Source organism: Manacus vitellinus, unplaced genomic scaffold (genome assembly GCF_001715985.3).
Source record: "Manacus vitellinus isolate BGI_N305 unplaced genomic scaffold, ASM171598v3 scaffold_2_pilon, whole genome shotgun sequence".
Classification (NCBI taxonomy): Eukaryota; Metazoa; Chordata; class Aves; order Passeriformes; family Pipridae; genus Manacus; species Manacus vitellinus.
Window position 1 is genome coordinate 37974975 of NW_021940208.1, and position 21786 is coordinate 37996760.

General features: G+C 38.3%; 1 protein-coding gene across 2 annotated transcripts in view; it reads left to right on the forward strand.

Annotated features, from left to right (window-relative positions):
• The first annotated feature begins 3164 nt into the window (after nucleotides 1-3164).
• The window catches only part of SLAIN1 (SLAIN motif family member 1), a 91998-nt gene continuing 73376 nt past the window's right edge, over nucleotides 3165-21786 (forward strand). Inside the window, exons 1-2 of one of the 2 annotated variants that reach the window (XR_001920515.1) lie at nucleotides 3187-3301; nucleotides 15265-15418. The gene's annotated coding sequence lies outside the window, so the exon portion shown is untranslated. Of the gene's footprint in view, nucleotides 3302-15264; nucleotides 15419-21786 lie in introns of those variants that run through there. The other variant, XM_008927373.3, reaches the window with a different exon arrangement.

Genomic DNA, 21786 nt, shown 5'->3' on the forward strand with positions numbered 1-21786 from the left:
TTTTTTTTTTCTTTCTTTCTTTTTTTCCTCTTCCCTCCTTCTAAACCGTGCCATCGGTGCGGTCGGCCTTGCCGAGGGAAGGGGCCCGTGTACGGGACGCGGCACAGGTCGAGTCTTGAACCCCCGGCTCGGGGGAACAGTGCTCGTTTTCTACCTCTACTCTGAGGTAGATGGTTCAGATCTCAGCCTAGTTTCAGCCTCCTGTTTACATAAGGAATTAAAAATAGCCGAATTTTGTTCCGGGAAAGCCTTGATCTGAGCAGCGCTGCCTCCTCATCCTAAAATCTCTGCCCAGTTGTCTCCCATCTTCAGGGATTTGGGAGGGCTTTTGTCTTTTAGACATTGATCTAAATTGTTGTATATCTTAGCGCGCCCACGAAGCTCCAAAAGGCACGGCAGGGGGCTAGTAAATTAAATAAATCGAAAACGACTAGCGAATGAATAAAGCAGAAAATAAAATCAACCTGGAGGAATGGTTACGCTCACTTAAAAACAAATAGAAGGGGAAATTACAAGCTACAGATAAATGAATAAGTAAGGCAGGTACCTCAAAACCTGTTTCAGCAACGTGGACGAACATCGTAGGGACAGTGCTGGCATACTATCTTAGCCGTGTAAACATGTTAAATGTAATTGATCCTAAATAGTTTTGAAGTGTTAATAAGAATATGTAAATTATCTATATTTAAATAACTATTTTAAGTATCTGTCAAAGCTTCAATGAAATATTTTTAATGAGACTAGTTTTTGAGTTGAGACAAAGTTTATGTCAACTGAGTATAAAGCAGCTGAAATGTTCTTATTTTTGGTAAAAAAGAAAGGGTTCAAAAATTAATTCAAATGCCATAAATGGTTCTGAGTGCTGTTTGTGTTTGCTTTGTGGTACACAATACCATAGTTCTGAAAATTGCTTTTGAGAATCATCTATAAATGGCATGGAGATTTTTGTCAGTGTTGCTTCGTTGTGGGTACGATTGGTCTGTGCAGGGCTGGTTTGGGCTTGTCAGTCCAGACTTAAATCAGATTTTCCATTGGTTCTAACTGCTAGGTTTCTTAGCATTAAGGAAAAGCAAATTTGATTGATCATATCCTGTTAAACAAAATGTTTTCCATGTTTACATTTAAGAATGGTAGAAAGTCATTGTTGCATTGTGCCTTAGTAAAATTCCCAATTCGATTTGCTCTCTGGGAGCAATCCTAAATGCTTTTTGGGCAGGAGAACTTACCTTTGTCACACACACGTGTCCACCGGCAGAATTTCATCATAGGGATTTGTTAACAAGTTTATTCCACTAAGAGTGAGTTGTTTTAGCCGTTAATGACTGTCTGGAAAGCTAAAGCCCACTGCATATCATAGTTGTTGATTGGTAGTTTTAGGCCTTAAATACCTTTGGTGGTTTTTGGTTTAGGTTTTTTTGTATGTCTGTGTGTGTTTTGTTTTTTTTTTTATCTGCAGTTATAAAAAAACATAAAAACATAAAACAACTGACCCTGTGGAACTGCAGAGATATCAAACCACTTTTTGGCATTGAGCTTTTTACCGGAAGGTCTGATCATCAGTTAGATGTTTAGCTTTTGAAGCAGTTCTGCAGGTTAACAATAAAGCTCAAAGCTTTTCTTTGCTTTTTGGTTTTTTCAGTATCATTTTTTAAATGTGTGGCCAGGCAGTGCAGGAAGTCTGGGGAAATGAATCTTCTCAGAGAAATTCAATAGTTGATGTCTGCTGGGATTGCCAAGAGAGCAGTCGCAGTGAGGATATTTATTCTTTGTAAGCTCGACAGACAGTGCTGATTGACTTCAAAGGCAAAAACCCCCCATGGAGCAGACACTGGAGAGTGCTTGCTCTGGTGGGACTTAGGTAGCTCTCGAGCCAAAACTGTGAAGGTGAAAGGCTGCTGCTACCTGCTAGTATCCCTTGAGGAACAAAATCCTGTTTATTTTTTGGTCTTGCCCCTGCTGTGTGCAGGCCAGATTCCTTTGCTGTCTACAGAGTGTTCTGGTGTCTGAGTATCTGCTGAGCCCCACGTATTGGAGGTGGTCAGGCCAGGGAGCTGCAAGATTTAGATATTAGGAAGAAATTCTTTACTGTGAGGCGGTGGAACAGGTTGCCCAATGAAGTTGTGGATGCCCCATCCCTGGAAGTGTTCAAGGCCAGATTGGATGGGGCTCTGAGCAATCTGGACTAGTGGAAGGTGTTCCTGCCCGTGGCAGGAGAGTTGGATCTAGATGATTTTTAAGGTCCCTTCAAACCATTCTGTTGTCTCCAGTAGCCAAGAATAATTTGCTTCCCAGGAGATTTGCACTCTCCCAGGTGAATCAAGTCTGCTGTGCTTGCTAATCTGCCAGGGTTGACAGCAGCAGCCCAGATCTCAGCCTCAAGAATTCTCCCATGAAATCTGCTTTGGTACCTGGCTTCCTAATGTGCCTGGCCATCTGATTAATTGTCTGTTCCTGTCTGAGAATAAGGCACATACACTAGATTTTCTTGCATATATTTTTTTTTCCTGCTGGACTTGAATATCGAAAATGGATTTTCATTGTTTCTCTCCAAATGTTTTGTAATCTTTACAAATATGACCGATACAACATTTGATTCATTTGGGAGAAGATAGGGTGTATGAAAATAATATATATGTAATTTTCTATATATAATATAGAAAATGAGGTGATTATATATATTGTTATATATAATAAGGTGATTAAATTGTGATAGGTAAAGGTGTGAAATAGTTAACAGTGAAATTGTGATTTAAATATAAAATCAAATATTGAAATTGTCTTATCTCCAGTAAAGATAAGTATAAAAGGGACAAGTGAGAGCACCTTTTTTTTGTATGTGTGTAGCACCTAATACATTTGAACTTTGGGCAGTGCTGGAATGAAGACAGTGGTAGTGATGAGATGGATGATTTTAATGTGAAATCTCATTCTTTGTTTTGTCATGCCAGAGCTGTAAAGTTTGTATTTTGCCACTTAGTTTTCTGAGGAGGGAAGGAAGAAAACTAATGTAACTCTTCTACCCCAGAAAGTCTTTTTTAATTAGAAATCTTCTTGCAAGGCTTCATATGTTATACATTATTAGTAGCTAATAGATAAGAACTTAAAAAAGCAACTTTTAAGTGTTGCATATCTTGCTGATATTTTTGTGTATTTTGGTTAAGGTTGTACGTCTTGCCTACCAAGACTCACACTACTCAAGACAAATCATTGAATCCTCTGCAGTGGTGCAGGCGCGTTCTGGATCATCCAACTCCTGAGACAGAGGCTGCAAAACGTTCCCTATGCTTTAGGTTGGAGCAAGGTAATTTTATTCTTAGAATTTTTTTGATAGTTAGGTTGGTATTTTTGGTCTGGTGTTTCACTTGTCTTTGGTGTTTTTCACAATTTAGCAAGCTTTACAAATGGCAGACATGCTAACAAATGTTTGAAATTTTTTTTCTGATCATGCAGTTTTGAAGGTGTTTACCTCCTTTGTTATCAATTTTTTCTCCTGCACGACTTGTTAAACTTGGCATCCATTGCTTAAAATAGTAGACTAAGAAGAGCCTTAACTTGACTGATAGTACTGCTCTATTGGGCTCTGGGTTATCTCAAGTACTGGATCCAGTCTGATGGCTGTTCAGTGCCAGTGACCTTGTAGAGTTATATCTGGGTGTGCTGAATTTTGTTTTAAATAAATATCAGACAGCATGATTCTTACTTTTTTGCCATTTAGGGTCTCATTAAGATTGTACTAAGCATTGTTGAAAAAAGTGATTAAGGGAGGATATTGTCTTAAGGTTTATAACTCACTAGGAAAGAAGATGAAAATGAACAATACAGGAAGCAACAGGAGACGGAAATAAAGCTAATGACAACGTGAACATATGGCTGTATAAGTTAACTACAGCAATTACTAAGAAAGACTGAACATATTCCTGTGTGCTACCCATATGGGTAGCTGTGGCTGAGTCTTATCCAAATCAGTCATTTATCTGACTCAGACTCTGAAGGCATCTATCTCTTTGTATTGCCTTTAAAAGATACTACAATGATTATTGCCCTAGCAATATTTTGGTGAGCTCATTTGCCTTAAGTTACATGGGTCAAGCTGTGGTTCCTATGTTTGTAATCATCCCACCTAGCTTTAGGGTTGAAGGATGTCCATGCTTGACCACCAGTGGGAGTTTTGTCTGTAAAGTCAGAGGAATCAGGTGAGCTGCTCCAGTGATGAGCTCTAGGTATTGGCCGTAGAATGAATTCCGTCTCTCTCTTTTAAGTCCACTGACAACAGTGGACGCTTGATATTCACCTCATCTGGTCACCTAAAGGTATTGTCTGTGTAGTGTTGAGCATCTAGCAGTGGAGCTGAATCTGATGTGGAAGCTCCACTTAGATTGCTGCACCTAGTGCCATTTGAGATGGTCTCATTTAGGCTGATATCTAGTCGGGATACAGACCTTCCATCAGTCTTGTGCCTTACCTGCCATCTTTTAATCATATCTTGGCCTCCCCAAGGGACTCTCAGGTGGGCAAGCACATCTGAGTATGGACAACTGAATCAAGGCTGTAATGGGAATGTAGAAACAAGTCAGAGGACAGCATGACCTATTTTTCCCTTATAAGGATTTATCTAAATTTAATAGACAATAAAGATGTCAGATTTGAATCTCTCTGTGGTTATCAGTTCAGTTACTGTCTGTGCAGAAGTCACAGGAAGTGACATAAGTCACTTGACAATGTGTTGCTCTGATCCACATGTTCTACTCGTGGTGATTTGCTCATGAATTTCCTGAGGTCTGTCCAAAGTTTCTGAGAAATTATATGCCATGAATAAAACTCATTATGGGAACAGTACGTTCAGGGATAAACTAGACTTGTGTTTGTACTGCAGCAATTCTTTGCTAAAATTGCTTTAATTAATAATTCACTTAGTCTCTTGATTAACTCTCGTATTTCTTAATGTTTTCTTTAGCACCTGTGCTTTACAAGTAATATGTAATAAAAAAATGTCATCCTTATTCTAACTTTGTAGAAGCTGGTTTCACAATATTTATTTCTGTCTCAGTTTTGCACCAGGTGTGAGATTTCTGTGAGAATCTAATGATTTGGTTTTTAAAGTACAAAAAACTTTCTGTAACCTGACTTTCCAGTGTTTTGTTTTGCAATGCACTCAGTCAGTAATATGTGTGTATAAATAGGTACATGTAATTTATCCAAATTTTAAAAGTGACTCAGTAAGAATGGCATTGTTCTTTCCTGGTACTGAAGTTTTAAACTTTGTACTTGTAAGTTGAATGCTGTTTTTCCCCTTTTAGCCATATGCTTTGCATGGGCATTTTGGAGATGTTTCGAAAATGTAATTGTGCCTCTTCTGCTCAGCCTTGAGTCACTGGTTAACAGTGATGGACTTGAGAGCTACTAAATGCGTAGTCAAAAAACATTTATGATGTACCAGTGTGTGATTTCTGGAATGGCTTATAGGTGGAATTTGCTTAGTGATTTTGTCCATGGTGCATTAGCCAAAAGTTAAACTAGTTGAGTTGTCATCGCTCTTTAGGCACTGTAGCGCGCATAGAAATTAAAAGCAGCAAAATTGATTTTTGTTTGCAAAGTCAGCATATCTGAGTAAGTGCACACAGAGAGAAGAGCTGTGAGCCAAAAGTAATAAAAATTTTGCTAGCCTACTTTTGACTTTTAACTAATTTCTGTTCTCAAGATTATTAATTCTGCCCTCATTTATTCATGCTTATGTAGATTTTTTAAAATTACATTGTATCCAGATTTTCCTAAAAGTTTTCATTTGTTGTCTGAAATATCCCAGCATTGGGATAGCTCATAGCAAGGCTAAAAGTCTTGTGAGAGACTTCTGCCAAAGCAGTCCAAGGCAATGAAATAATCCAAGGACTACTTGGTCTCTCAGGCTGGAGAATCACTTGAATGATGGTATTTTCTTTTCACTTCGCTGTGCTCACCAACCTGTTTCTTTTCTAATGAAAATGACTGGTTTAAGTATTTCATGGTGGAAGTTAAGAATTCATCTTGGCATAAATCCTTAAGGTTTATTGTAAGCACAGTGGTGGTCTCCAGCAGGTGGTTCTTCTGTGAACCACTGTGAGAACTTGGACAAGCTTCTCAACATTCCTCTGGTCAACAACTAAGTAGGTAAAGCTTTTATCATGTTTATAAGGAACTAGGCTTATTACAAGCCCTGTTTCTGTGGTTTAAGCATGCTAGCTTTAAGGAGGATGAAAGTTAAATGTAACCTTCCACGATAAGATCTTTGCTTGGAATTGTTCCTGTTTCCCATGAGCAGTTATAGTATTGAGGTACTATTTCTTTGTTGTTTGTTTTGGTTGTTCTTTCTCTGCCACCGTACCTGGATCACTTCTTTCTTCCTGCTCTTCTTCAGTTATCTTTTGTTTGAAACCTTTCTGATTTGTTATCCTTACAGCAGATCTCTGTTGCAGGGTTAGAGTTTCCTCTCCATTTGATTTTTTAATCTTGCTGTTTCTTATATTTCAGTAGGTCAACTGAAATGAACAGAACCACCTAACAGTCTTAATGGCATCATAGAACTGTTTCTGTATTTTCTTGATAGTACTTGAAGATGTTGGAACATGTCAGTATTGAGCCCAGTGAGCAGAGACATGTTATTTGTAACCTTCCTAGCTAGTGCAGATGGTTATAACCCCTCTGAAATTGGTAAGCTGGTGATTGACACCCTGGTTGAAGATAACTTCACCTCTGTAAAAAACTCTGAAGCAGGCAGGTGGATAAACTGAGGAGTTAAGAGGCTTAGCAAGGAGTCAGTCTGTAGGAGCTCAGCTTTTATGCAGGGCTTCAAAGCATATCTCATCCAGTTTAGCCTCCCAGACAGAAAGCTCTTCTTTCTTGTAGAATATGAAATATTGGCTAGATTCAGAGTTTGACTTAGATGAGTTCTTATTCAGAAATGCTGCTTCAGATGTTTAAGAAGAACAAGGAACAGAAGTCTGTAGGTTTTGCAGTTGGCTGCAGTAGTTTAAAGAGTAAAACTCTGTTTTGCTTCTTAAATTATTAATGTGTTTCAGGATGAATGCTCTTACGTTGTCTGTGGATGATGTTGTGAAACAGATCCATTGTAGTTTCTCTCCAATTGCTTATGATTCCACAAGCACCAAGAATCTCATCAGTGAAGTTTTATCCTTTATTGTGCAGGATCCCAATGTTACATGTTAGCTAAGGTTTATGTCCGAGTATATAACATACTGAGAAGAAAAACTTATTTTGACATTACCTATAAAAATAAAGGAAGCCCCAGGCAAAAGGTTTTAACTGGATGTGCAACTTGTTGCTTATGCAGAAGGAGGCAGGTTCAAATTTATTTGCTGTCTGTTGATGGAGCAGAGATGTATGTTGTGGTACTCAGAACTAGATTAATAAGATTTCATACAGCTTTCTTATTTTTCATATATAATGTGAAAAATGCTTTTGAGGTAGCAAATGATAATGTGCAGAAGCTTACAGATGATTGGATTGTTGTTTTCATCATAAAAAATAAAATGTCTAAAGCTGTAGAAGGAATGAAAAAAGTGACATGGGAGGTTTGGTTTCTTTTTATGTATGTTTCTGGTAGAAAAAGTGATGAACAACCACAACTCTTATCAACATCTTAGCACCCTTTGAGGAGTGTGGCATCTCAGAGGTCAGGATGTATAGCCATCTGCTGCTGCAGTACAAACTTAGTGCTTGGAGTGCATCTATACATGCACAGCAGTTATTTCCTATTAACATTTAATTTATTTGAAGTAACCTGTTGTAACAGCTGCATAATTCCACACAGTTCATAGAGGTTTTGCAAATGGATTGTCTAGCGCAGCTTCTGAGGATTCATGTTTTTTTATTTGGAAAAACTTGGGTTTGATATTACACTTGCATTTCAAACAGAATATTTTGCCCTACCACTGTAACATTTCTACTCTGCAAGTACACTTGAAGATGGAAGTGTTTGGTTTAAAACCTTTATGGCAACAAATGCATAGAAGATCAGACACTTCACTTTTTATTAATTTCAGAGATATCACTTGGCTTTTTACTGCAGCTCTTGGATGTGACTTCTACTTTTTATTAAATTACAATATGCATACTATTCAAGAATTTAATTTCAGTATTGGGGGTTGATTGTTGTGCAGCTCATAATTATTTGCTTAGAATAGACCTTAGGTTGTCATTATACTTGCAAGAGGAAGCTGAATTCTGAAGTCTCTGTAAAGATTGGTAGAGAGGTGGTGTTGGGTCTTGCCTCAGTTGAGAAGATACTCATGGCATTTTAGAATATGTTTTATAAATTCATGCTAGCTACTGAGCAGGGATTATCAGCTTCTTATGAGTGGTTAAACAGCTAGAGACACTGTCAAATTTTATGTGAGGATTTCAGTGGGTTTATTTAAAATAACTTATGGTGTAAGTTCAAGGTCTGTAATGCAGTGGATGTCTAAAAGCAGTAGAAGTAGCATCAACCCTGTTTTATGCTAAAAATACAGGCACAATTAGTGTTACCTAGCAGAGTACTTACCAATCACTGGGTTTGTTTTTGAAGTATGCAAATACTTTACTGGATAGAAATTAAAAAGAAACCTAGGTTTTAACAGTTCACTTAAGGGCACTTGAAAGCTTATTCCTTGGAGATATTTTTTCTGTGGAAAAGAGGATCTTTTCAAAACTGCTGTTCTGGAAGCTGTCATTCCATTTTTGCTTCTGATAGTCTGTGTCTTGCTCATTGTGTGCTAGTCCCCAAATTATTGTTTTAGGTTTTGTCTTTCTTGCTGACTTTTTTTCACGGTCTGTTTTTGATGTCTGCGGAAGAAAGCAGGGAATAACATTTCAGAATGCAGACAAGCCTCTTGCATGTGGTTATATAGAGGCTTCTTCACTGATGCGTTGATAATTTCTGTATTTTCACTTTCAGAGAGAACTTTGGTTCTTGTCTTCATAGCATTGCATCTTTTGGGAAGCTTTGGTTTAGACTGTTTTATGCCATGATCCTGAAGTATCTTTTGGTTGGACTGTATCTTCTGGGATATAGTCCACAGTTACATGTAAATATGCCATACAGTCTATTTTACCTTTGCAACTGACTTTGCATGTTAATATATTAGAAAGAAGTTGGTTATCTGCACTTGCTTTCCCAGGTGTTCCACACTCAGCTTATATGTGTTCATATTTCATGGAAATAACACATTTACACCAGTAATTTGCTTTTAAGTAAAGGTTTATGGAAAAGTTCTTATAATGAAATAAAACTTTTTTTGACTCTACCTGATAATGAAATGTAGTCAGTAAGCTCTAATCTGAATACTTGCGAGGCATAGGCATTTACAGATTTGCTTGATATTTAACGTAGCAAGACAGAAAATGAGTTTGTGCAAATGATAGAGACATAGAAGTTTTTAAAAATAAAATTCCTCAGCATTTTATATATTTTTTATGAATCTCCTTTAAAATAATATTTTCCTAATTTTACTTCTAGATTGGGATCTACTTGAAGAATTTTTAAATACAGAAAACATTTTCTTGTGGAATATTCACTTTTGGTGGGGTCACTAAACAATTATAAAAGTCTCTTCGAATATGGCTTTTTCAGGTGCAGTAATGGCATACTTCATTAAATGCTTCACACTTCAGAAGTCTGAGTGACAAAAGTAGTGAAAGTGTGCCTGTGGGATGAAAAACTACGTTTGTTAGCAAAAAATAGCTGGAACCTAGTAGTTCTTGTTTTGAGAAACATTAGTGGCAGTGCAAAGATTACATTTTTGCTAACTTTAGAGAATCATACAGAATTAAGTCGACTTCAAGTTCTTGGATATTTTATACTCTGGCTATGAGATGTTGTGGAAAACTGATATGGGATAACAGTTTTTAAAATAACATTCAGCTGGTAGCATAGACACTTATTTATTTGTTTTATTAATTTTATATATTTTTAAGTTTATTATGTTACCAAGACAAAAGAGGTATTGGGTCATGTTCACTGGTGAATTTGGACCACCATTACCACTTCTACAATGTAAAGTACCTGTAAACTGATTTTGCACTGACTGTGCTAAGATTAAGCCCAATTTGTATTGCCAGAGAAATCTATGACATCATCATTTTGGAAGAGCCTTTTCCTTGAAAGCAGATGGTTGAACATACTCAATCCTGTGTGCCCCTCAAATGCAGAGAGGGTCATTGCACATGCAGGCTGACTTGGAACAAATAAGTTTGCCTACTTTTGGAAAGAAAGTCAGCTTCTTTGTATTCACTTGTCTTCCCCCATTATACAGTACCAAGTAACGATGGTGATCTTGCTGCCTGTGCTGTATTAATTCATAGTGATCTGTACCTTGAATTACACATTTCTAAAATGGTTACACAGAGAGTTAGAAGTGGATAACTTTAGCCTAGGTGTCTTCTTGCAGTCAGATAAGTTCCACTCTAAGAGTTGATGAATTGTTCTCTGCTGCATAGGAGAAAAGATCAGTTGATTTTTTTCATAGTTTGATCTGCAGCTGATGGAGGACAGATTGTTTCTTTCGAATAGGATAAGGATTTGTAAGGGGTCTTTTTGATCCTAAAAGGTTATGAATAATTTCACTGAACCTTAGTCATTTAAGTTAGATACCTGGGAGGAACTTACCTGTCTGACTCTGAAGAAGCCACAGTCCACCCAACCTGTCTTACTTTATTCTTAAGCAGTGGTCTGAACTGAGTCTGGCGATAGTAATTTCTGTCCACTAATTAGAAAAAACTTTGGAGTACTTGGCATTGGAAGGATTTAGTTGTGCTGGTTTAGAAGTAAACTGGTGGGAGAAATGAACCCAACTCTAGAGAGATTATAAATCAGAGTTACAATTTACTAAAAGTAAATTACAATAGATGCAACGATACAGAGAAAAACTGGTTTTGACCCACAAAAACAGATGTATAACCCAGCCCCTGGGACAAGAACAGAACAGTGTTCATTGGTCCCTGTACTGAGCACCACGTGGCCCCCCTGGTTGCAAAGTAAAAGGAAAGGAAAGCCTCTTGGTCGGGACAATGGTGGCAGTTCTATTGAGGTAATGATCACAGTCTTGTTGAGAGTGGCAGTCACAGTCCTGTTGGAGTTCTGGTTGTTCCAAAAAACCTGAAGATTATATGTGCTCAGGTTCAGGTGGGAATGTGCAGTATCTCCCCCAGGGCAGGGAGTTTCACAATGGGTGATTTAACTCATGGGATATATTTGGAGTCTTTGATGGTCTAGGTGTTGCAGCTGCCTATTATGCCAGTCCAGTCCAGCCCATTAGCAGTGGTGACCCCTCAGGCTGGGTGTGAAGGTGCTAATTCCTCCCCAGAGGGGAGTTATCACAGCTGAGTCATTAGCTGTGCCCTGGGCAGCTACTGCAAGTGATCCATTGTTAACAGTCCATCAGAAATTCCATAGAGGGTGTAGAGTACATAGTTTTGGTTATACCCACATAGTAATAAACTGGTCCTGGCCCCTGCAACTAGGACATTTAGATGGCAGTATTCCTTTATAGTTCTAACAAGTTTTGAACACCCTCTTCATTTTGCAAGAATAACCCTGGTGCCTTTCATTCAGAGATGGTTTCTCATAGTCTGCTACTTCAGTCATGGCAATTCAGACCTTGTTTGTAATCATTTGTTTAGATGCCTAAGCTTATTCTCCAAAATGAGGATGCATAGGACAGTTAGGGATTTTTTTGGTGTTTTCGCATACTAGGAGCTATCCATATCTTTCTGTGATAGGCACAAAAAATCAGTACCACAGTCCAATCACTGGTGAAATAATTGGTGTAAATTCTATAGTATGTGTCTGCTAGTCTTAACTGAGATACAGGGGTTATTGCTTTGTGTTGCATCTGCATCACAGAGGAAAATCTTTGTGATTGAATCTCCCTGGGAAAGATATTTTGTGTCTAAGTTTCCAGAGCTAGACATGTTTCTCTTGTGTCTGACTGTAGGTACCTTGTCCTTGAGTCTCAGCATTTGTTGAATTCATAGAACTTGTAATGGGCCAGATTTGTTCTAACTAATTTTAGGCATGCATCTGGTATATACCTGATTTAAGGCACAATCACTTTGATTGTGATTCATTGATCTTAATGAGGCTCCTAGGCATAATTTGACATGCTTTTGCATCCTTGAGGTATCTAGATGGGCAGATGAGTTTGATACAGGATCTGCACAACAGCCTCACTTAACTGGAGCACCTCAAATGTCATTACATTCTCATTTTAGACAGCTGAATCATGCTTCTCCTGTTTTGTGCTGAAGAGTGGGATATGCTTCGGACTGTAGGTGTTTAAATGAGGCTGCCTACAAGCAGACACTTCTGTGTGTATGTAAGCATTGTCTTTTCTGTTTAGAATTGCTTTTTGCATATGAAGAAATTCAGTATGCACTTTATATTGGTAGAATATAGAAAAGTTATCAGCATGCAAGAAAATAAGTGCAAGGTAACTTGCATTGCTGTATTTTTAGCACGTGAATGGATCTCAAGTAGTAGTAACTGCTTGCACTTCACTTAATATCACTTGAAAGCCCTGTAAAGTTTTGTGTCAGAAATTAAAGTAAGCTTTTAGGTCTAGGGGATATAATTTGTTGTATTCTTCAGGAATGGCTCATACTATATAGTTCCAATTTCTTTAGGCTTGAGGTACTACCCCACTATAGCCTTAATAAAAGAGTGGAATTAAGTTTTTAGAATTTGCATCTGACTGGTGGCATATCCTTTTTTATTTTGTTTTATTTTAGAGTTATTTGGCACTTGATGTGTTTGTGATTTTTGTCTTCAAGCAATTTCTTCTTCATAAAATGTCTGAAGTCTTCTATGGGTGCAGGGCAGGATTTTATGGCCTGAAGGGTGTGGGCGATAGCAGCTGTTATCTGTTGTGTTGCTGCCTGCAAACACAGAGGACTGGGCTCAGCATCCTAACACCCTAAGGTTCTTTCTTCCTAGAAGTCCATGTCCCTCATTCAGCTCTCTGAACCACTAGCAAACCTTCTTGATGTTCTTCATTGTTCTTTCCTGACCCATAGGAAAGGCAGGGTAGAGAGTGATTTGTCTGCATGAAATAGGGCAGGATGGAGTGACAGAGGGAGTCATGGCTTCAGTTTGTTCCTCTGTGGTGTTATCAGTTTTCTTTCTTGTCTTTTCTGCTTCATATGTTGCATTTATATAGTCAGTGTTCAGAGTGCATTATGGTTATTTCTTGACGTCTTTTGAAACACTGGGTGTGAAATACTTTACTGTAATCACAAATGGATCTTTATTTATGAATAAGGAAACAAATTTCAGTTTTTAATCAGGCATGTATGTTCTTATTGTGTTGGACATAGTCCAAAAAAGATTTTATTTTTGATCTATGCGGGTGCTGAAAAATCTGGAATAATTACTTCGAAGAAACAAAATGGTTTTTAGGGAGAAGCTTGAAGAAGCGTCTCAGACTTTTTGCTTACTGTGGACATGGCAGGTTCTGGTGGTGGAAATGCTTAGAAGGTACTGCAGAGTACTTTTATCTGGGACAGTAAGACACAGGCAGAAGAATGTTGCAGCAGTGTAATAATTGTACTGAAAGAGCTTCTGCAGTTTGTGTGCTCTGACTCTTGTCTGTATGCCATTCTCACGCTTTCCCTGCTCTTGGGTGATATTATACTCCTCTCTCCTCCTCTGTCAACTTATACCTGTGTTACTTGTTAGTGAGGAGCAAAGATTGCCTCTGTTAAATGCTTGTACAGTTCTTGATGGAGTGTAGGTACCTCTGGAAGGTACTCTCAAAAAGTTTACTTAAGGAGTCTCTCTCAAGATGTCTGAAATCACCCCAGGGGAGCTTAAATTTAGGAATATGCTCCAAGTTACTGCCAGGAGACATTGGTCTCTAGGGAATCTGAAGAGACTAGTCTGCTTAGGTTAAAAACTGTTGCGGAATCCCTGCCCCCCTTGACAATAATAATGGTAACGGTATTTATAGCAAACATCTGTGTTATTTAACCCATTTTCCTAGAAGTAATTATTTGGTTAGTACTTCTTAATTTGGCTCTAAGTTGGGGCTGAACCTTAATTCTACATGAGAATATGTATTCTGAATACATTCTTATATTTGGCAGTCAGTTAAACCTCTATCAGAACTTTTCTTAATCCTAGACTTTCATGATTTTTTTTCTCCATTTGGTGTTTTAAAAGTAGGAAAAACCTGTTTTACCGTAGCTTTTATTTTTTAAGTGTTTTGTATCTTTTCTCTGCTTGGGTAATAGTGTTAACACTTTCTCATAATAGGCACATAACTGTGACACTTACTATATTTATCCAAAAACCACAGGGTTCCTGGAGGGTAAGTGCTACTTTTGACCTTGATTTGAGCCTAACTTTTAGCTTTTTCATTCTGACTCAATGTAGGCAGTAGGTATACTTGAGCAAAGAAAATGGAGTGTGGCATCTGGAAACAGGGTGTCAGAGTCAGAAACTATAAACAGAGAAACTCTCTTGCAAAACTCTGCTGCCGGAGGGTTTAACCTGTGAATAAATACAGATGGCAAGTAGATAGAGTTGTAGGGGCACTATAATGTGTTTATGGGTGTTTCTTGGATGCAGGGGAAGTTCAGGAGTAAACAGTAATGTTAGAAAAAATTCAATTCAGGGTTAATGTTGGAATAATTTTATCTTTTCTGTGTTATGATAAATGATCAAGAGTTATACTCCAACAGACACATATATTTCATTTCTACCTGGTGTGTAATAAAGATTCTATATTGTTAGGTGAAGGATTGCAAATTGTCCTTCTGTGAGTCTGTTTTTAACAGAATGGATCCTCACCCTTTGTGCTTACCTGTCTTGCCAATGGTAATGCACCAAAGAAGAAAAGAACTATGTATGGTATGAGAAAATTTAAATTTAGGAAATGTAGTTAGCTATATTTCTCCTCCAGTCACCTGTTCAGAGCAAAAATGCACACCTTTGATTAAAATTGTTGCTAGCATGTCCGATTAGCAGTATAGTACATGTCCACCTACAGTTGTGATGCATCCTGTGTGGCATGTGGAGATGAAGTTCTCTTTTATTAACTGAATGAAAGCTGTGGCTACCTTCTCTAAAGTAGTGCACTAACCAGTAGATAATAGTTTGGGGATGTTTTGTTTCCTTCTAGTACAATATATAGAGTAAATGAATGGGATATCTTCAGCATGAAAGCACCTTATGTAGTACCTGTGCTCTGATCTGCAAGGGGAGTTGAACTAATACCTGTTGTTTAAATCACACAGAGATGTCTTGCTCCTCATCCTAGAGGAAGCCCCTAAGCATGGACTTGCAGAGTGAACAGGCAAAGGCACCCTTCATCTTCGTCCATTTTATCAAGGGCAGCTGAGCACTTCTTGAAATATATTCAACGTATTTTTTAAATAAAGTTGTTCACAGCATGGCTGAATTCTTGTCCTGATTATTACATAGTCATGATTTGATCTTAATTTGTTTTTCTGGAATAGTACTTTTAGTATTGTCTCTTCCCATCATTTATTCAGCTCCTGAGACCAAAGCTGCAGAAAAGGAGAACTCTCTGGGACTGCAGTGACTCAGCTCTCATGCTGAATGAACAGGAAGATAAATACAATGGCACTGATGATCTTAGACCTACCAGAAGGAAGACTTAAGATTACAAAGCAGCTGCTTTTCTCTAGGGACTGAAAACAACATTTTCAAAGGAGTGAATGCACTGCTATCATTGGGGTTTTAAAACTGTTGTTGGCTAATTGAAGTAGGGATGTTTAATGTACCGTTGTAAGAGGTTGGGGAGATTTATTTCTGTACAAAAAAGTGCAGTTAGCTTAACTGTTTTGAAAACAGGACTCCTTCTCAGGCTGAAGTTAAGAAAATACATAAGGCCTGTACTTCTTTTGCTATTTAGGAGGTAGCTTGCTGATGAGATGAAAGCTTCTCATGTTCTTAGTAGCCTTGAAAGGTACACTTGTATACAGAGCATATACAGGCAAGCAGAAGACCTCATCCCTTCTTGTTGTGTTATCAAAACATGATTAGACCCTGAGAGCTGATCCTGTCAATGTATACAGCGTGTCTACACCACGCAGAGCATGCCTAACAACCTAGCTTCAGTACATCCACACAGTGCAGTGCTGCATGGATAATATACATTGGTATAGCTTGTCCCTTGGATCCAACTTGAATGAATGTCTTGATACTCCTCATATTTCAGCTTTCAGGTCAGGTCTCTAGTTACCATATATATCTCTCTGTGTTAAACATGCTATAAATGATCTCAAGATGAGATCTGTGCTACTTTGTATAAGCTTCAGGCTTGAAATCAGTGACTAGTTAAAAAATAACATCTCCAGAGCATGATATCTGTCTTCAGTGATAGAGAGGAGAATAATTGGTTAGGTAAGACTGGAGGTCACATTTGAGTATTGAAAGCTAGTTGAGGTGAATATGGATCACAGTTTATTAAAGATGGAGGATGTACTGTGTTTTGCAAAATATTCTTCCTCTACCTCTCTCCTCCTGTGTGGCTGAAATTCAGATTAGCTTTCATACTGTAGCTCTTATAAGAATTTTTAATCATCAGACAAAATTAATTTGCAGCTTTTACTTATGCTGTGGTATACTGGAATTAATTCTGTGAAAACAGGCCTCCTACCACTTGAGAATTAACCTAAGACAAGAGGTAAGTGTCTCCAGTTTTATGGTAGGAGAGGCGGTAACTAAATAGCATTTTAAAAATCTTTTGTAATTACATCTAATGTATAATGTACTAGATAGAAACGGTGGCAAACTTAGAGTAGTTGAAATGTAGTAGAAAAAAGAACTTGTTGACCGAAAACCTATTGAAGTCACTGGAAGTCTATAATTTTCTTTTAGTTTGTGCACTGCCTTTATGTTCTGTAAGGTATTTTGCCTACTAATTGCGTGCTTTTTGGGATGAATGTCAGATCACTTTGAGATGAGTTTTCTGCTTTATATTTGAAGTTAAAAATGTGATAAGCTGAGTTTTTGTATGTGTTTGTTCCCATATGACTGAAAATACAGTAAGTTCATCCTCCAGATTTGACTGGCAGTGATCAGTACAAAGAGTTTCAAACTCTGGAGTTTGATTCCCCAAATTCAGAGATTTTGCTTGAGGAGGGTTGTGCAAAACTTGTCTAACACAGAGCAAATAGTGGTGTTCTTGCCATTGTACAAGAACTGGAAAGGTCAGGTCAGTTCTGGAGATGTGAGTGCAGCATAGTTTGGTTCGTCAAGCATGTGAAAAGATGTGAATCCATGACCTGCTTTTGTAGAAGTCCCTGGTGGGTACATGTATTTGTTCTGGAAAGTTTTCCTTGAATTGATATAATGTACTTAGTTCATGTAATGCTTGTAGAGTGTTGTCATAAAGAACAACTTTCCTCAGTGGTGTAAGAGTAATTTACAGGTATTACTCTACTGTATTAGGGAAATACCCCAGCACCAAGTCTTACTTGGTCTTTATAAAGTAATCCAAAGAATTAAGTGTGTGTATGGAGTAGACTGGTTTGGGGAAACAAGTATCTTTGAGCTGCAAGACAGATGCCCAAGAAAAGCATCATTATTATAAGTACTAGCTCAAACAGTAATCTAACAGAGAGCTAAATGAATTTACCAGCTTCTACTGCAACTGAAAAAGATTGTCACTGCAACCTATGTGACAAGTACAAGGGTGGATGAAAGCCCCTCTGAATAGGGGACATGAAACAGTTTTTTTTCCCCTTGGATGTTGAGGCAAACTGCTCATACTAGGATAGCCCCAAGGGACAGAGCTGTCTGAGTGGGGAAGAGGAGAACCTGTAGCAAAAATCACATAACCAGTGTACGTACCAGATGGATTGGTAACTTGAGAGCCTGCTTCTGAATAATAAATAATCATGTCCAAAGAAGCATCAGGCCATATTTCTCTCAGTTAACCTTACCACCAGATACTTTTTAGGATGTTGAAGGGCTTAGGTGTACAGATTTATGATCATGAGCCTGTATTACAAGCAAACCCCCCACTCCAACATACATCATTAATTTAATATATGATGCTAGGTTTCTCCCTTCATTGATCCAGAATCTTGGCTGTTGAGAGTAGTGAGTTAGAGGGCTCAGCATGCCCCAGGGGATGTGCCAGGGAAGAGCACTTCTGATCCTTTCTGTTAAGTGGTTTGCAGTCTTTCAAAATAACAGCTTTCTTAACTACTTTCCATCTCAAAGTGGAAGGAATTTCTGCATTTTCTCCTGGTTAAGGCTGTTTAATTAGCTTTTTTTTCTTTTTTTATCTCAGTCAGATTACATGCCTGACTTTAAACATCCTTTGTTTCTTTATACGAGACCTGAAAATTAGTGGCAAACCCTACAAACTACCTGATTTCAGGTGAGGTTCCAAGACTGTATCTCCTTCCTACTCCACGAGCATGTCATTGATCCTGTTACAGTTAAAGACACCTCTCTGTGAGACATATTCTGTGACAGTATGGCAGTTTTGAGTCAAACATTTATGTCCTCCTATTTTTGGATAATGCCATGATCCACAGAACTGTGGTATTAATAAATCTGCACAGTGGCTATCAAACAAATGTTCTACTGTGTGAGAGCTGCATCCTGAGCAAGCATCTCTGCTGAGTATGCTGCATGTTTTGAATTATGGCAGGAGGTGATGCCTGCAGCTCCATCTTCCTCACTGCTGCTTACCTGCAGACATTCTCTTGACTGTTTCAGAGCTAATGTTGTATTGGCCTGCAAAGCAAATGTTCATTGAATTTAAAAGGTATGAACTATATGACAGATAAAGGTTGCCAGTGCTCTGCAAGCAAGTAGTCAGTGAAGAGATGTCTTGAAACCCAGACACACTGTTTCTCAGACGTGGGGGATGCTACAAACCCAAGAGCCAGCACCTTAAGACAGAAAAAAGATTTTTCTGTTAAAAATGTAGCTGGTTTAACTATTTGTGGAGTATTGTGGCCAACAGAACGATTAAACCAGTGCTGAGTGATTGCTATATATGCTTCCCACAGTAATCTGGGAGATTTTGCTGTATCATGCTATCACTGAAGTACAGGCAAAGCAGTTATCAAAGGTAACTAATTCAAGAAGGAAAAAAAGGGATGAATTTCAGAATGTTTATGCAATGAGCATAAGAGTTTGGATTTTTCTTATGATGACATGAGAGAATATGAATGTCTCTTTCATAATGGTAAGGTGCAAGTGTGTGTAATCAGTTATAGACCTGTGTTTTATTAAGGAAAAGATAAAGTCTTTCAGAAATTGTGCCAGCAAAAATAATTCTCTTTGGATTAACAGGCAGTGAGTAGAATGTGATTCACAATGAATGTGATGGTCAAACAGTGTTAAAGTGGTGTATGTGTCATGACCTCTGACGCAGCTCTGCTTAAATCTTAACTCTTTGCCATGCCATGGAGTTCAAAAGCAATGTCTTTGTGAAGACACCTGTTCCACTACTCATACATTAACATGATGTAGAGCTTTTGGCAAGGTTATTTGAACTATTTGAGACTGGGTTAGTTGTACCCATCAGACTGGGTACAGCTAGCTGCTTTTGAAGGTATGCTGATTTTGGAAGAGACATTGGTTTCTTGCCACAGCACTGTTTTTTTCTGGGGAGATAGAGTAGCCTCTTCAGGGCTCTTGGATACTCTGCTGTATGGTATAAAAAATACCCTAAAAGTCTCTTGTGAATCAACTACCTTTGGAATAAGATGATCCTCAATTTACTGTAGTTGGGTCTTCCTCTTATCCCTTTACATAGGAATGTAACTAGTTTTCTCTTTGGCAAGGAGATATGTCCTGTTCTATGATATGTCCACTTCATTTGTGCCTACAGGAATTACTGCCTCTTCAGATCTACTAGTTGAGATTATTGGATGATGACTTTCTTTCCCATTTCAGTCAGTACATGCTGGGTGAACCTAATCAGAGACCTGATAATTTACAGCCAGAACCCAGCGGAGGCAGGAGGTCTATCCAGCTGGCGCTGCAAGAGTTGGAGGAAGATGTTTTTGTGACCTTAGGTGCATTGTCTGCACATCATGGTGGTAGATCTTTACCCTTTGAGTGACATTATAAGGTGATTACCATTTTGTTCCCTTTTTTGTTGCTAATTCTTAAAATACAATGAAAGTGCTGTTGTTTTACTCTACACTGTATGTGCAAGTAAATTATTGGTGCCAGATGCTGGGTTTATCTCACCTGCCTTTATGCACATCTTGGAGACTGTTCTCTGATGTGTTTTTTGGAGGCAGTGTTGATTTCAGCAGCCCCACCTTCCTGCTGCTGTTCTCTGCTTTTCCACCTTTCCCTTAAATGCCCTGATGCAACTGCTAAAGGGGATTGAAAAACTCTTCCTTTTATAAAACGAATTAATTAACATAAATGTCCCCTTTCAATTGGAATTGCTACTGAGAAAGATGTTCAATAACTTTAGTTGAATATCTGCAAGCTGTTTGAGTAGGATGGATGCAAGAATTGCAGTGCTCTAGTGCTGCAAGAATTGTCTTTTTCAATTGCTTAGAAAAAGTGAAAACTGAATGCAGTCTTTGTTTTTAAGCTCTGTTTATTGTTCTCTGCAATGAATACTGTCACAGTGAGTTTCATTTCAATGTATGCAGAGATCTGTATTGGAGCCAGTCACACTGGGCTGCCTTTGTAGGCAGAGCAGACAAAGGGGCACAGCTCGTGTCCTTTGCAGGTGGAGGTGAGATGAATTGCACCCTGTCCTTTCTCTTGGAGTATATGGTGTCTTGAGGTGACTTGGTCAGCCATCAATGTCTGTACATAACAGCATGTTCATTGTGTCTGGGACGCAGGATCCAGTGTCTTAAAGCACCATAAATAGATAGAGAGAATGTGAGGAAATAGCATACATGCTTGCCCCGACACCATTCCAGCTGTATATCCAGTTCAGACACTGACTGAACCAGATGTGACCTCTGAATTAGATGTGATTTTTTTAACCTTTGATGGATTCTTCTTTTGTGGGTTTGTGTAGTTTTTCCATTTTAGTTTTTGTATTCATGGTGCTGTTTGGTAGGAATTCCTTGTTTTGGAAGGTTCCTAATTCCTTATTTGATGCTAATAATTTGGTAGAAGAATTTGGGGCTGCATTTTTTGTTTCAGGTTACCTTATGTAGTAATACATGAGAATGAGTCTCCTGCTCAGAAAGGTCTATTTTACTTTAAACGAGCTGAAATGTGAAAGCTTGTATGTTCATGGGTTCTGGTTAAGAATTCACCAAATGGAATGAAAATGCATCAGACTGACAGTTTATATAAAAACTGGGAGCTGGGGAGGGAACAGACATTTGAGCCCTAGGTTGTGCCTAAGGCGTAATACTCCAGCATAATATTTGGCCAATTTCTCAGAAAAGAGAAGCTGGGAAGCCAAGTTTGGCTGTTACTTCTGCTCAGAAAATTTGATTTTGGACCTGTGCATGCAGAGAGAGTTGTGCACGCAGAAAGAAGATGAATACTGGGGCAGTTACATGTTTCACAAAGCCTTTGTGCTTGTCTGTTTGTGTAGCTGTATGGTAATGAGTGTGCCTTAAAGAGGCAAATAATAAAACCACCAGTGAAACAAACGAAAAAATCCACAACCCAAGTCTCCAAATCACATAGCTAAGGTGCAGTATCCTTTTTTTGTGGTTTGTAGGAAGTAGCTCAGACCTCTCAATTCCATTTCCTTTCTAGACTTTTTGAATTCTTTGATGTCATAAAGTCACTTTTGTGACAAAGTTGGGTCAGAGAATTCTTTTCAGCATGCT